General features: G+C 35.3%; 1 pseudogene; it reads left to right on the top strand.

Moving 5' to 3' along the window:
- Positions 1 to 14,260, top strand: part of LOC106061156 (dynein axonemal heavy chain 6-like) — a 146,998-nt pseudogene that overhangs the window by 111,069 nt on the left and 21,669 nt on the right.

Here is a 14,260-nt window from a genome sequence, read left to right as displayed (position 1 = left end):
ACAGGAAAGAAAGGACTGGGAGAAAGGTAGAATAGAGCAAGGCTTATCATTGTCATCTGATACTGGAACATTGGAGATTTTTCAGACATTCGTAGGGAACAAGGCAGCCAAGACCATCAGGGATACTGGGAGCACTATTATTGGAGTGAATAAGAATTTAGTGGAAGACCATGAATATACAGGCGAATCTAGGAAGTGTGTTATGTTTAATGGGAGTATTGTACAATTACCGATTGCTAAAGTTAGTATAGACACACCGTATGTTAAGGGGACAGTGGAAGCTTGTGTTGTAGATCAGGGTGAGATAGATTTAATTATTGGGAATATCCATGGGGTGAAAATATGTTCAGTAAGGGAGATTGAGAATTGGAAGAAATATTATGGGATAAAGTCTACGCGAGGTAGAAATGGGGATGTGGAAGAAGACATAAAATCTCATACATCAGATGACATGGGTAGCAGAGAGCATGAGAAGAAAGAATTAACAGATAAGGTAGAAAGCAATGCAATAGGAATGGGTCCAAATCAAAGTAAAGTAAGGCAATCAGTGGTACAGGGAAAGCGATTTAAACCCACATATAGACGTACAAGTCCATACATCTTATGCTTTAATTGTGGGAGAAGGGGGCATATTAGAAGACAGTGTCAACAATTAATTAGAATTAAGGATTCAAGGTACAATAGTGAAGAGGCGTATACGAGAAAAGAGAGGGATATTAGCAGCCTAGAAAACAGTACAGCTAGAACATTCGGTAGTAGGATCACAATGGGACATCATTGCAAAGGAGAGAAGCGGAAAGGATGGCATGTCAATAATGTTAGAATTATATAGATATGATGAGAAAAGGTGGGAATGATGGACATTAATTACTGTTCTATTCTACAATGAATAAATATATGTGTAATGAATTGAATATTGTTGTACATTGGTGTTTTGTACAGGCATACGATTATGAGTGGGGAGTTGTATTAATAGAAATATGATTACTTATAGATATATGTTAACAGAAGTGGTTTCAATTACTCATAATAACAGTTATTATTGTGATGAATATAATTGTTATTCCATGTTGGAATATTATTGGTATTAACATGACATTGTGTTTGATTTTGTTTAGTTATTACATTATGGTTTTATATGTTACCGATTTGTTTTAACTTGGAATAGTCTGATAATATATTCAGTGATTTGTAATTTGGACGTTCGATGTGCATCGAACTTGTTAAACAGGGGGGGTGTTACGGTGCGCATCTTAGTGTGAATGTGAAATGGTGTGATTGCGTGTTGAAAGGAAAGAAGAACCGAAATGGAGGACTATGAACAAGAAAGTGTTTTCAGTGTTAATAAAGATTAAAGTATTTATAAACTGTGATTTGTCGTTTACATGTCTAAATAGTCTCATCCAATATGAAAACGTAACAATGGCTGACATACAAGACCATAGTAGTAACATACAACTCTTGAAAAGTACCAGTAGACTTACATCTTAATTCCTCAAAACTTTGATCAATGTTCATTATTCATACCAATGTCCTTCTGTCATGCTTTTCTCTGTGTACAGGTGCACCTCAAGGTAAACGAGTGGTCATATTTATTGACGATCTCAACATGCCCAAACTGGACACGTACGGCTCTCAGCCACCTATTGAACTTTTACGACAGTATCTAGACTTTGATGGTTTATATGACAGAGAAACAATGACCTGGAAAGAGATTCAAGTGCTAAAAATAATTGCGAACGTTTTTTTTTTCATAAAGGATAACAAAATGTTTACTGTTTGAGTGCATGTGTATGAGTTGAAGATTTTTGATTAAACTGATAATAATAATAGTTTTATTTATAAAGCGCTGTTAACAAACAAAATGTAGGCTCAAGGCGCTGTAACAAACACAAACACGACAATAGAAATAAAAAACTAATCTAAAAAAGTTTTAAACAAGTAGGTCTTAATGTCCTTCTTAAAAGTGGTATAGCATGTTGTCTGTCTGAGATCAATGGGGAGTGTGTTCCAAACCTTGGGTCCGTGCACTGAAAAAGCCCGCAGACCGTAGCTTTTGAGGGAGAAACATGGCACCACTAAAAGCGTTGAGTCCATTGAGCGTAGGGCTCTCTGGGGGACTTATGGAGTAATCAGTTCTCTAATGTACAGGGGCATCTCTTTGTTTTTATATACACTGATGACAAAGTGTGGCGACCTTGTAATCGATTCTTGTAAACTGATGTACCTGGCATGATAACACAGCCAAAGAACAATGGGGAGAGTCTTGCAATGTGGACCACTTTTTTTTACCCTTTATATATTTAGAGGGTAGCATTCTTAATATACTGGCTCGCCATGATATAAAATGTTAAATAATTTTAAAAGATTCAGAATGGCTCATACTGGAAACCCTCTTTGACTGCAATTTTGAAATCATTAAAACTAATTCTACCTTGGACTGACAAGCTGTGAAGAGACTATAAAGTTGTTTTAAATAGGCATTAATATAAAAGTATTCAATTTTGTCATTGCAAATATCATTTAAAGAATTCACCTATCCCTTAGCCTGTTTAACTGTTGGGACACCACGCATGATCTGTCGACTGTCGTTCTCCATTCCTCTCTGGTTGTTTTTTTTTGCCTTTAATAGAATCTCTTTCAATGACTGGTCATCCATTCTTTTATGTTGTCTTCCTATCTCTTTCTGTGCTGCCTCTTCTATTTCCTGGTTCTGTTCCCTGCAGAAAGTTTTTTGCGAGCCCTGAAGACCTTGTGGTCATAAAGGAATATGGTCATAAAGTTTTAGTTTTCTGTTATTGACAGTGGTTAGCTGGTCATCTCTGGGCCCGATTGTCATTGTGATCCAGTATCTAATCTTTTGTTTATGTTTCAGTCTTTGTATGTGATAATTAGGATCATTCTGTAGCATATATCTATGGCCAGGATCCTCCTCTATAGTTCTGCAGTTCAAGCATATAAGAATGTGGCCATGGCCAAAGTCTGATTTAAGTGTGGAGGGCTATACCTTTGTCTTTCTAAATTGCTATGAGTTAACCAAGTGCTCCTGTGAACTGGCCAGTAGTTCAGTTTTGGTTTCTTTATCTGAAACAATAGCTCTTAGGTATTTAAATTTACTTGTCAACTTTCTTTAAGCCTCCAATACTAATGTCTGTTGGCTATTAGAGTCATAATTAGTGTTTTTTCAACATTGATTTGCACACCCTATGCTGTGGAAGTCTTGTCTTTGAGCAACTAGTAAGCTAGTCCCTGCCAGACCATCTATGTATTCAGCAAAGCACAAGTTAGTAATATTTCTTCCTTTAATGCTTGCAGTACCTTTGTAACCTTTGATGTTGAAAGCTTTCTTAAAATCTATTAAGACTTGACAGAGTACCCTGAAGCTTAGGATTTTTTTCTGTTGTGCTGTGACCTTGTCTAAACCTGCTTGTCCTACTAAAATTTTTGTCATCTATTGGTTTTAGATGGTATAATATAATTTTTAACAGGACTTTGCTGGGATGGCTTATGAGGCATGGTAGTTTTGACAGAGTTGCAAATAGCCTTTTTTTAGCAGGGTGATGATGAGTGATTGAAACCAGGGCTTGGGCCAGTCTCTTGACTGCCAGATCCTGTTGCAAATCTTAAAAAGTGTCTTTATCATCTTTACTCCTCCAGCCTTGTAGAAACTTACCCCAAAAAAAAGTATATATGTGTGTGTGTTAATGTCATTAAATGATGGGATAGATTTTGATAAGAGAATAAATAGGCTTTGCAACACAGAAGTTCAGATGATCAATTTAATTCAAATATTTTCACTCAGCAAAGAGTTTCAAGTAGCACTTTTAATATTTAACATTCTTAAAGATATTTTGAGTGTTTATTTCACTTAAGAAATTTGGTTTGAAATGATAGTCCTGTTTCTGAATCTATTCTGAAGTGAAAGTTGGGCTACCAGAAGTTATATTATCAGAATTATATAGAGAATTTAGTGCTGCCAAGAAGGTACAGGTGTGGAGATATATAGGCTTTCACAAAATAATCTATCATCAAACCAGAGAAACCATTACTGACAATCAGCAAAGTGGACATATTTAATCCTGTGTTCAAGATTCCATGAAATAATCTTTCAAATTCTCTTTTAGTCCATTTTAAAAGAAAAAAAGCTGATGCACTGCTACACAGCTTTGTGCACTGACTCAAACAATTTTTTCTGTTACAGGATGTAACCCTTGCTGCTGCCTGTTCGCCTCCTGGTGGCGGTAGAAATCCTGTGTCACCAAGGTTATTTCAACATTTTTCCATGTTCACCATCCCATCCCCAACTGAAATGAGCCTAAAACAGATGTTTTTAGTAAGTTGTTTTTTTTTATGGATACTTTTCTTTAGTACAATATTTGTTTTTGCTTTTTATGTGTTTTCGATGTTCCTTCAAAATTAAAAGATTATTACATTGTAGCCCAAACCTCCCTCAGGTAGTGGAGGATGGTGACTGTGTTTGAACTAGGAACCATTCAGACAATAGTCCAGAGCTCCTACCGTATCATCAGGCAACCATTTTAACAAGGGCCTCACTTAAACATGTTATAATTTAATTTTTAATGGTATTGATATTTTATACTTAAAATATTAATATTGAGTGTAATATATATTTTCAGTTAAAAAATAGTGATTGTAAATTGTATTGACTGCATTCTCAAATGTCAGGGTAAACTGCCTGGTCATTTAGTATTTGTGAATGTTGTCATGTTGGTAACTCCTGTCAGGTCTGGACTAGGATGTTCTAATCTTCAATTCAGATAGAATGTCTGTCCTGTAACACACATTGAAATAAATTACAATTTATTGAAATATAAAATGTTTTCAACTATTTGTGGAAAAAAAAAAGATAATTAGATAAAATATAACTTTTTTGACTAGTAAATTAAAATACATTTCATAAAGACTTTGTTGGCCTCTTTCAGTCATTGAACAAAGTATTTACTTAATAATAAAAACATAGTTTAGGTTATTGGGCCTATTATGTTTGACTTCACTTTTACTTCCAGGCAATCATCAATGGGTTTTTACTAGACTTCTCTCGCAATGCCCGTACATTAGCTGAACCAATAGTTAACTCAGCTGTTGAACTCTATTTTAGAATGAGCTCAGACCTACTTCCTACGCCTGCCAAATCTCACTACGTTTTCAATCTGAGAGACCTTTCTAAAGTAGTCCAAGGTCAGCATTCTACTTTATAAATTGTCTGCTACTAAGCATTTAAACAACAAAATTTCATGAAATTTGCACCTTTTCAATATCCCATATTATAATAATTACTGTTGATATAATTATAGATGATATGAAAATAGCTTTAAAATACCACTGAAAATATTGTTCGACTAGTACTGTGAATCAGAAACTATGAAAAGAAAACAAAGCTGTAGAATGTCTAAGTGAAAGAATTGTTGTTTGAAAATTATTATCACCTCAAAGCTCGAGAGTGACCATAAGGCCTAGAATGCAGACTGGTTCTGATTACAAATAAAAGTAAACTAACATTATTGAGAAACAGCTCTTCAATGAAGAAGTTGATAAATTCAATTTCATATCAAACAACTTTAAATAGTTCCACAATAAAAGCACAGATTTTTTAATTAGAGCTACATTAATTTACAGTAACAAAAGCAGGGGTTAATTAAACACATTTTTTAAAAATAGATTACAAAGTCTCACAAAAATGGTTTGGACTTTCTGAATTTTTTTTTTTAATAGTATTTTTAGATTGATATTTTCATAGGATGAAATTAAAGCAAAAATTCTATTTCTTCTTTCACTTTTACTCTTTTTTTTTTTTTTTTAACAAACCATTTCCTTGTAATTTTATTGCTAGAATCTCAATTTCATTTTCTGTTAGAATTTTCAAATTTGTAATGACATTTTATTGTTTTGTAGGTATATTGCAGGCTGATGCAGGAATCTTCCGTGAAAAAATTCAAATTGTTCGTCTATTTATTCACGAGACTCAAAGAGTGTTCCATGATCGACTGATTAACAATGAAGACAAGCTTTTCTTCCACAAACTTATGGCAGAAATTGTGTACCAAACATTCAATGAGGTTATGTTTAAATTACTGTTATCATTATTTTTAATTTATTTAATTATTGTTTCCAATCTAATCAGTAATGTTAATTAGAACTGAAATAAATACAATCATCAATAGAAGTAATAGCATCAATAGAGGCAAAATAATCTTTATTAATAACTCTTTAAAATGTGAACATTTAGGTCAATGCTCTTAAATTGGTGTAAGAAGTGCAAACAGTCTTGTTCCTATTCATATTACAATGTGAACATTCATTCAGATTGATGAATGTTTGTATAGAAATTTATTCCATTGTTGATGAGCTTGTCATTGTGTTGTAGTTCTAGTAAGCATTTAGCTTACTTGATACAAAACTCTAAATAAATTCTGAAAATGTTTCAACACCTACAATCAACACACATTCTGTCTCTCATCTCCTACTTCTTTCATCAGCTGCTAAGCTTCTTTTACCAACTGTAGAAATCTGAATTTAGCAGCAACAGTTCTCTGTCAATACAAACATGGGCACACACTCCATAACATACATGTTTAATAGTTTTTAGTTAGCTCAGTGCAATGGAATTTATATTTCATTTATAATTGGGGGGGGGGGAGGATCTGTGAAGAGTGGCGGAAAAGCTTAAACTGCTGTGCTATCCATCAAAGGGGCTCAAGCTCATAACCCAACTAAGATCTGAGTTGTGTTTGCTGGGTTCCTGAAGGCAGCACAGAAATTTCTCACAGATAGCCCATACTCTCACAAAAAAAGAGATTGGACCATAGCGCACTACCATAAGCATGAATAATGAAGCTACAAACCAGCCTAAATCTCATTCATTCTCCTGACCTGAACTGAGATTGTCAAGATCTTACTACCCTATTTATTAGACCATCATTTTATCACTTGGCCATCCTATCTAAAATACAAATGTCAATTTTTTTTAATTTTTAAAATTAACTCCAAACATCTGACCCTCATCAAATATCAATGCCAATTTCAGTAAAGAATTCTTTTAATTATTTTCAGAACTTTGATCCGCATTCATTTATCAAAGATCCTTTACTGTTTGGTAATTTCATGAAGATGGGATGCCCACCAGAAGAGAAATTTTATGAGGAGATATCTGACATGAACAAACTTCAACATGTTTTAGGGGAGGTAACAAACTGCTATTTAATGATTTCTAAAATTTATATTTTGTAATGAAAATTTCATATGAAAATAACAAAATAGAACGATAAAGTTCTAGACATTTGGAAACTTAGTTTTATACTTCAAATAGTTACATAGGTATAATGTTTTTAACCATTTCAAAAGTTATCATCAAGACTAAGACTAAGACTAAGACTGCTTTATTGATCCTTACGGAAATTTGTTGTGATTACAAGGACTCGTTTCTCATATAAAGACAACACAACAGAAAAATACACATAAATACAACAGACAACATAAAGAGTTCATTCAGCGACTACACACAGGTATCTTGGTGCATTTCATGTTCCCTGATCAATGAGTGGCGGTGATAGAGTCTGACCGAGTGAGGTACGAACGAGTTTTTGTACCGCTCCGTTCTTGTTTTGATTGACAGCAGTCGCCCACTTCGCGACGACCTGGCGTAGTTCTGATGGAGCGGGTGGCCGTTGTCTTCCAAGATTTTTTCGATTTTTCTTAGGCACGTTTGTTCAAAAAAAGCACTTCATAGTCTAACCTCTATATTTTATTAAATCAACTAAATTAAAATATATAGAACTCTACAAAGCTTTTAATACTTACTTATGTAGAAATTCCTTCTGTTTGAGACAGTATCTAGATGACCTTAACCTTACATCACCTAAAGAAATGCGTCTTGTGTTCTTTATGGATGCAATGGAACATATTACTCGACTAGTCAGGATGATTCAACAAGAAAGAGGCAATGCCTTATTGGTTGGAGTGGGAGGAACAGGAAAACAGTCATTAACAAGGTTCAATATATAAATATCTATAATATTTTTACCAGATTGTTGAGTTAAAATAATCATTTTTTTACAGTTTTAAAAGAACATTTATATATACTAGTAGATAAAAACACACCTAAGTATGTGATTTATTTTTTTTTGTGTGCAGATTGTCTGCCCACATGTGTAACTATCGCTGCTTCCAGATTGAGCTCTTTCGAGGCTATGACTATTCTTCATTCCACGATGACCTGAAAAAATTGTATGATACAGCAGGCATTCAAAATAAACCCACAATTTTTTTATTTACTGATACACAGGTTGGCAAAAGAGTTTATATATATATATATATATATATATATAGAGAGAGAGAGAGAGAGAGAGATACATATGTATGTATGTGAATATCTGTGTGATCATGTGTGTTTGTCAAACTGTATGTATGTGAATATCTGTGTGATCATGTGTGTTTGTCAAACTAATGTGATACATATTAATATTTGAAAAATCTTATACTGGTACTATACTATATGGCTTCTTCTATTTGAAAGACAATGGATAAGCCTAGATGCATCATCGGTTTTAGTTTCTTCTTGAGTCTGGGCAGAATCTGGTGTTATTAAACAAGCCAATTCTTAAGTGTCAATGTTTGCCACAGTTAGTGTATATGAATGCACTTGTTAAAGGGCTATGTGACAGGACAGCTTTCTTTATCATCTTTTTGTCTCTAGCTGCTTCATTCCTTTTGTTCTCAATGAGGTTTGTACCAGTATGCACAGTCTATCTTTATGCTGACCAATCTTGGGTGATGTTTGTACCAGTATGCACAGTCTACCTTCATGCTGTTCAATCTTGGGTGATGTTTGTACCAGTATGCACAGTCTACCTTCATGCTGTTCAATCTTGGGTGATGTTTGTACCAGTATGCACAGTCTACCTTCATGCTGTCCAAACTTGGGTGATGTTTGTACCAGTATGCACAGTCTATCTTCATGCTGTTCAATCTTGGGTGATGTTTGTACCAGTATGCACAGTCTACCTTCATGCTGTTCAATCTTGGGTGATGTTTGTACCAGTATGCACAGTCTACCTTCATGCTGTCCAAACTTGGGTGATGTTTGTACCAGTATGCACAGTCTATCTTCATGCTGTTCAATCTTGGGTGATGTTTGTACCAGTATGCACAGTCTACCTTCATGCTGTTCAATCTTGGGTGATGTTTGTACCAGTATGCACAGTCTACCTTCATGCTGTTCAATATTGGGTGATGTTTGTACCAGTATGCACAGTCTACCTTCATGCTGTTCAATATTGGGTGATGTTTGTACCAGTATGCACAGTCTACCTTCATGCTGTTCAATCTTGGGTGATGTTTGTACCAGTATGCACAGTCTACCTTCATGCTGTCCAAACTTGGGTGATGTTTGTACCAGTATGCACAGTCTATCTTCATGCTGTTCAATCTTGGGTGATGTTTGTACCAGTATGCACAGTCTACCTTCATGCTGTTCAATCTTGGGTGATGTTTGTACCAGTATGCACAGTCTACCTTCATGCTGTCCAAACTTGGGTGATGTTTGTACCAGTATGCACAGTCTATCTTCATGCTGTTCAATCTTGGGTGATGTTTGTACCAGTATGCACAGTCTACCTTCATGCTGTTCAATCTTGGGTGATGTTTGTACCAGTATGCACAGTCTACCTTCATGCTGTTCAATATTGGGTGATGTTTGTACCAGTATGCACAGTCTACCTTCATGCTGTTCAATATTGGGTGATGTTTGTACCAGTATGCACAGTCTACCTTCATGCTGTCCAAACTTGGGTGATGTTTGTACCAGTATGCACAGTCTACCTTCACCCTGTCCAATCTTGGGTGATGTTTGTACCAGTGTGCACATTCTACCTTCATGCTGTTCAATCTTGGGTGATGTTTGTACCAGTATGCACAGTCTACCTTCATGCTGTTCAATCTTGGGTGATGTTTGTACCAGTATGCACAGTCTACCTTCATGCTGTTCAATATTGGGTGATGTTTGTACCAGTATGCACAGTCTACCTTCATGCTGTTCAATCTTGGGTGATGTTTGTACCAGTGTGCACAGTCTACCTTCACCCTGTCCAATCTTGGGTGATGTTTGTACCAGTATGTCCAATCTTGGGTGATTCTTCTCCCACATACTTTCATTGAAGCCTGTGATCATCAAATCATCAAATCTTGCTTGGTTAGTCTTGGACATCCCTTGGGTGAGACTCCATAATCTTGGCATAGTGGTTGGGCTTAGGAAACTTTCATTTGGCATGCAAGTGACATGTCCAAGCCAACTTAGTCTTTTTCTGTGTCATAATATTATAGATATTGTGTGTATTGGCTAATTTCAAAACTTCCTGATGGGAGACACAAACCCTGCAGGAAAAGGACATTATGTGTCACAGGCAGTGCAAGGGTAAACTGTTTAATCTATTCTCGTGATGTATGCTTGTTGACCAGCTCTCACTACCATTAAGAAGAGTTCACACTATGCAGCTTTTTTGGTCGCTGTGGTCAGTTTGGTATTTTCCCAGACATAATTAGAGAGTCTTGCCACTGCTGCAGAAGCTTTTTCTTGTGCAAGACTTGAGTCTTGGTGAGACTTATTGTAAGTCTGAACCCTTGACATGCAACAACCAGAGCATTTACTAGTTTTTGTGATTTTTCTTGCAAATGGTAGGTGTGCACCTTATTGTCGTGAACAGCAGTCCCTGATCAGGATATGCAGTTTCTTCATTTTGATGATAAGTCAAGACAGGTTAAAAAGCCATTGGATCTACTGTAGATAAAAGTAGATTGGTGTAAACTGTCTATTTGATCAGTTTCATAGTCATAAATATTTGATATTTAAATAACCTAAAAATTGTATATTGCATACACAAATATTCATTTTATGCCTATACTGAGATCATTAAAGATAACAAACATTTTTAAAATCATTAGATCTATATGAAAACATGATTTGTAAAATCCTGTATAGAACTATGCATATAGTACTTATTTTAATTAATTAGTCCATATTATTATGTCTTATTAAAATATTTAGTGTTTATGCACTTTTTATTTTTCAATTAGCAACAATAGAATCTACATTTTAACTAGTTTTAGAAATTGTTTTTTCTTGCAATGCAACCCTTCTCCCATCCTCTTGGAATTTTTTCCAAAACAAAGCAATCCATTATCTTGAAGCCTTTCTCAGTACAATTACCTTTGACTATCTGTGTCTTGCCTTTATGGGTGTCCACTTAATTTGTTTAGATAACATTCCTTTACAAGTAGGTCACAATGATCCCCTCTAAATATGGCCACAACAAAATAACATCCACAAAACTTGTCTTACAAAAGATGGTGGTCAAATGCCTTGTCATCAATGTTTCCCTTGCACTAATTTCAATATAATTGACCATAAACATCAATAATCATACATGTGCACCACTGCTCAATAGTTTTTTAATGTGCTAGCTATACTACATAAAGACAGAAAAAAATATGTGAGTTTTGTCATCTTACAGATTGTGGTAGAAGAATTTCTAGAAGATATTAACAACATGCTGAACTCTGGAGAAGTTCCAAACTTGTTTGAACCTGACGAGTATGAGAGGTTGATAATAGGCTGCAGACCAGGTGCTAAAGAGGCAGGAATTCCTGAAGTAAATAGAGATGCTATCTATGACTATTGTATCCATTGTGTCAGGTACAGTTGACATTATTGTTTTAACCGTCAGGCACATATGACCTTACTATATTTCATGTATAAATGACACTAGACCTAACTGTATCCATTGTGTCAGGTACAGTTGACATTATTGTTTTAACCGTCAGGCACATATGACCTTACTATATTTCATGTATGAATCCGAACGACAGTCCAGCGCACAAACCGCACGACCAGGCAGCCATCCTTCACCATACCCTGTCATTTAGTCCGTCGGACTGTTGGGGCACCATAAACATCTGTTCAGAGAATTGTGCTTGTCACTTGACTGGTGTGTAGCACTACATACATATGGGTATCTTCACCTTACCCTGTCATTCAGTCTGTTGAACTGTTGGGGCACCATAAACATCTGTTAACAGTTTTTCTCCATTTCTCTCTCTATCAGGATTAGAGTTTCTTCCGTAGACAGCCCCATCCATTCCTTAATGTTGTCCTCCCAATCCTTTCCATTTACACCACCTTCTTTATTTCCCTGGTACTGTTACCTGCAGACAAGTTCTTGCGAGCCCTGAGAATCTCACTGTACAGTCTTAACTTGTGTTTTTTAACAGTGGTCAGAAGGTCATCATGGGGCTTGGTTGCCATTGTAAATTGTAATCCTGTTTTGGATTTCCAAGTTTGAAAATATAATCTTTGTATGTGATACAAGTTAACAATTTGTGCATGCGTAGGTAAATATATATTTGACGAATGAACAGTCACAGTAAAAGTTAAAAGTTAGGATGGCTGCCTGGTCATGCGGTTTGTGCGCTGGACTGTCGTTCGGATTTATCGACGGTCGAGGGTTCAAACCCTGCCCGCTCCCATCCCCCGTCGTCCTGCGGGAGGTTTGGGCTAGGAAGTAAACTATCTTCAACTCTGAAGGAACATCCGAAACATGTAAAACATTATTTTACAAAATAAAAAAAAAAGTAAGTAAAGACAAGATGATTAGAAGGCACTCAAGAATGAACTATTAGTTGCAGATTTGTTGAGAGCAATTAAAGTAAATTTAGAGTATAGATATCATGTTGTGATAGAGTCAACACTTTTACCCTTTAGATCTTCATTTGGACATTCTTAAAAAGAAAACAAAAGAGCTGAAATTACAAAAGTGTTAAGGTCTAAAATTAATGTGCATAACTAGATTAACAAGGAATATCTGTAGACTGATAAGATAGAAAAACTATTTTGATGGTTATGAAGAAAACTTTTCAGAGAAATAAATTCTTTAAGACTCTGTACTGTTGTAATATTTTAATCCAGACATAATAAATTTGTTTAATATTATTTTCTGTAAAGCTGTCCTTTAAATTTAATTGCACTTTATCGGTCTGTATTTTTTTCCAGAAATAATCTGCACATAGTATTGTGCATGTCTCCGGTGGGCTCTGCCTTTCGATCAAGATGCCAGATGTTTCCATCTTTGGTCAACTGTTGCACCATAGACTGGTTCATTGAATGGCCGAAAGAAGCTCTTTTAGGAGTGGCACAGTCTTTCTTTAAAACCGTATCTTTAGGATGTTCAGATGAAATCAAAGTAAGTTTTACACTAAATTATTATTTTATTGAGCATTAGAAAGAAAATGTGATTCTCAAATATCTATGATCATTAACATTCACTCAAGTCTTCAATTGAAAAACTTGACTTGCATTTTTCTAGAAACTACCACTTAAAAAATATGAAGCAAACTAATCTTCAAACAAATAATGTTTACTATTTAAGTAAACAAACAAAACTCAATAGTTAAAATTGTTCTTAAAAAAATATTAATATTGACACTTAATACAAATAGACATACAAGAAATGTTTAATTTAGAGCAAAACAAATTTGAATATTTTGTAGCAAAATATTTTGTCAACAAGTTACAATTAAGTGTAGCATCTGAACCATTACAACAAGAAAGTTCTTATTCATTTTACATTGGTGTTTTATCAAAAGGACTTGATTACATAGGTTTGACATTGCTATTTTATTGCCCTAAACACATATTATATAGAGGTTCCTCTTTCTGAACTTGTGATCTATAAAGGCAGATGAATAAAACTTGTGTTGCCTGATCAAGCAGTATTTACTCCAGACTGTCATCTTGATGCCCCGGGTTCAAACTCTGCGCACTGGTTTCCCCTGTCAACCTGAAGGAGGTGGGGGCTAGGAAATAAGGATATTCTATTCTGAAGTAACATCTGAAACATGTTTAACAAAATAAGCTTATCTGTTTCTATAACCAAAGGTTAACTAGGGTGTCACGTGGCCAGCACAATGCCAACTGCCTTTTCTGTACCTATCATATATCAGGTACCCATTAGAGTTGGGTGCACTCAAGGCCTCAAAATAAATCATATATCAGGTACCCATTAGAGTAGGTGCACTCAGGGGCATCCAAAAATCATATATCAGGTACCCATTAGAGTAGGTGCACTCAGGGGCATCCAAAAATCATATATCAGGTACCCATTAAAGTTGGGTGCACTGAGGGGCCTCCAAAAAATCTCAAAATTAAAACTCTTCACTGTTTTTCAAACTTGAATCCCTCTCATCAGTTTGA

The sequence above is a fragment of the Biomphalaria glabrata genome, chromosome 6 (genome assembly GCF_947242115.1).
Source record: "Biomphalaria glabrata chromosome 6, xgBioGlab47.1, whole genome shotgun sequence".
Classification (NCBI taxonomy): Eukaryota; Metazoa; Mollusca; class Gastropoda; family Planorbidae; genus Biomphalaria; species Biomphalaria glabrata.
Note: the sequence above shows the minus strand (reverse complement) of the source record. Positions and strands in the feature narration are given on the sequence as shown.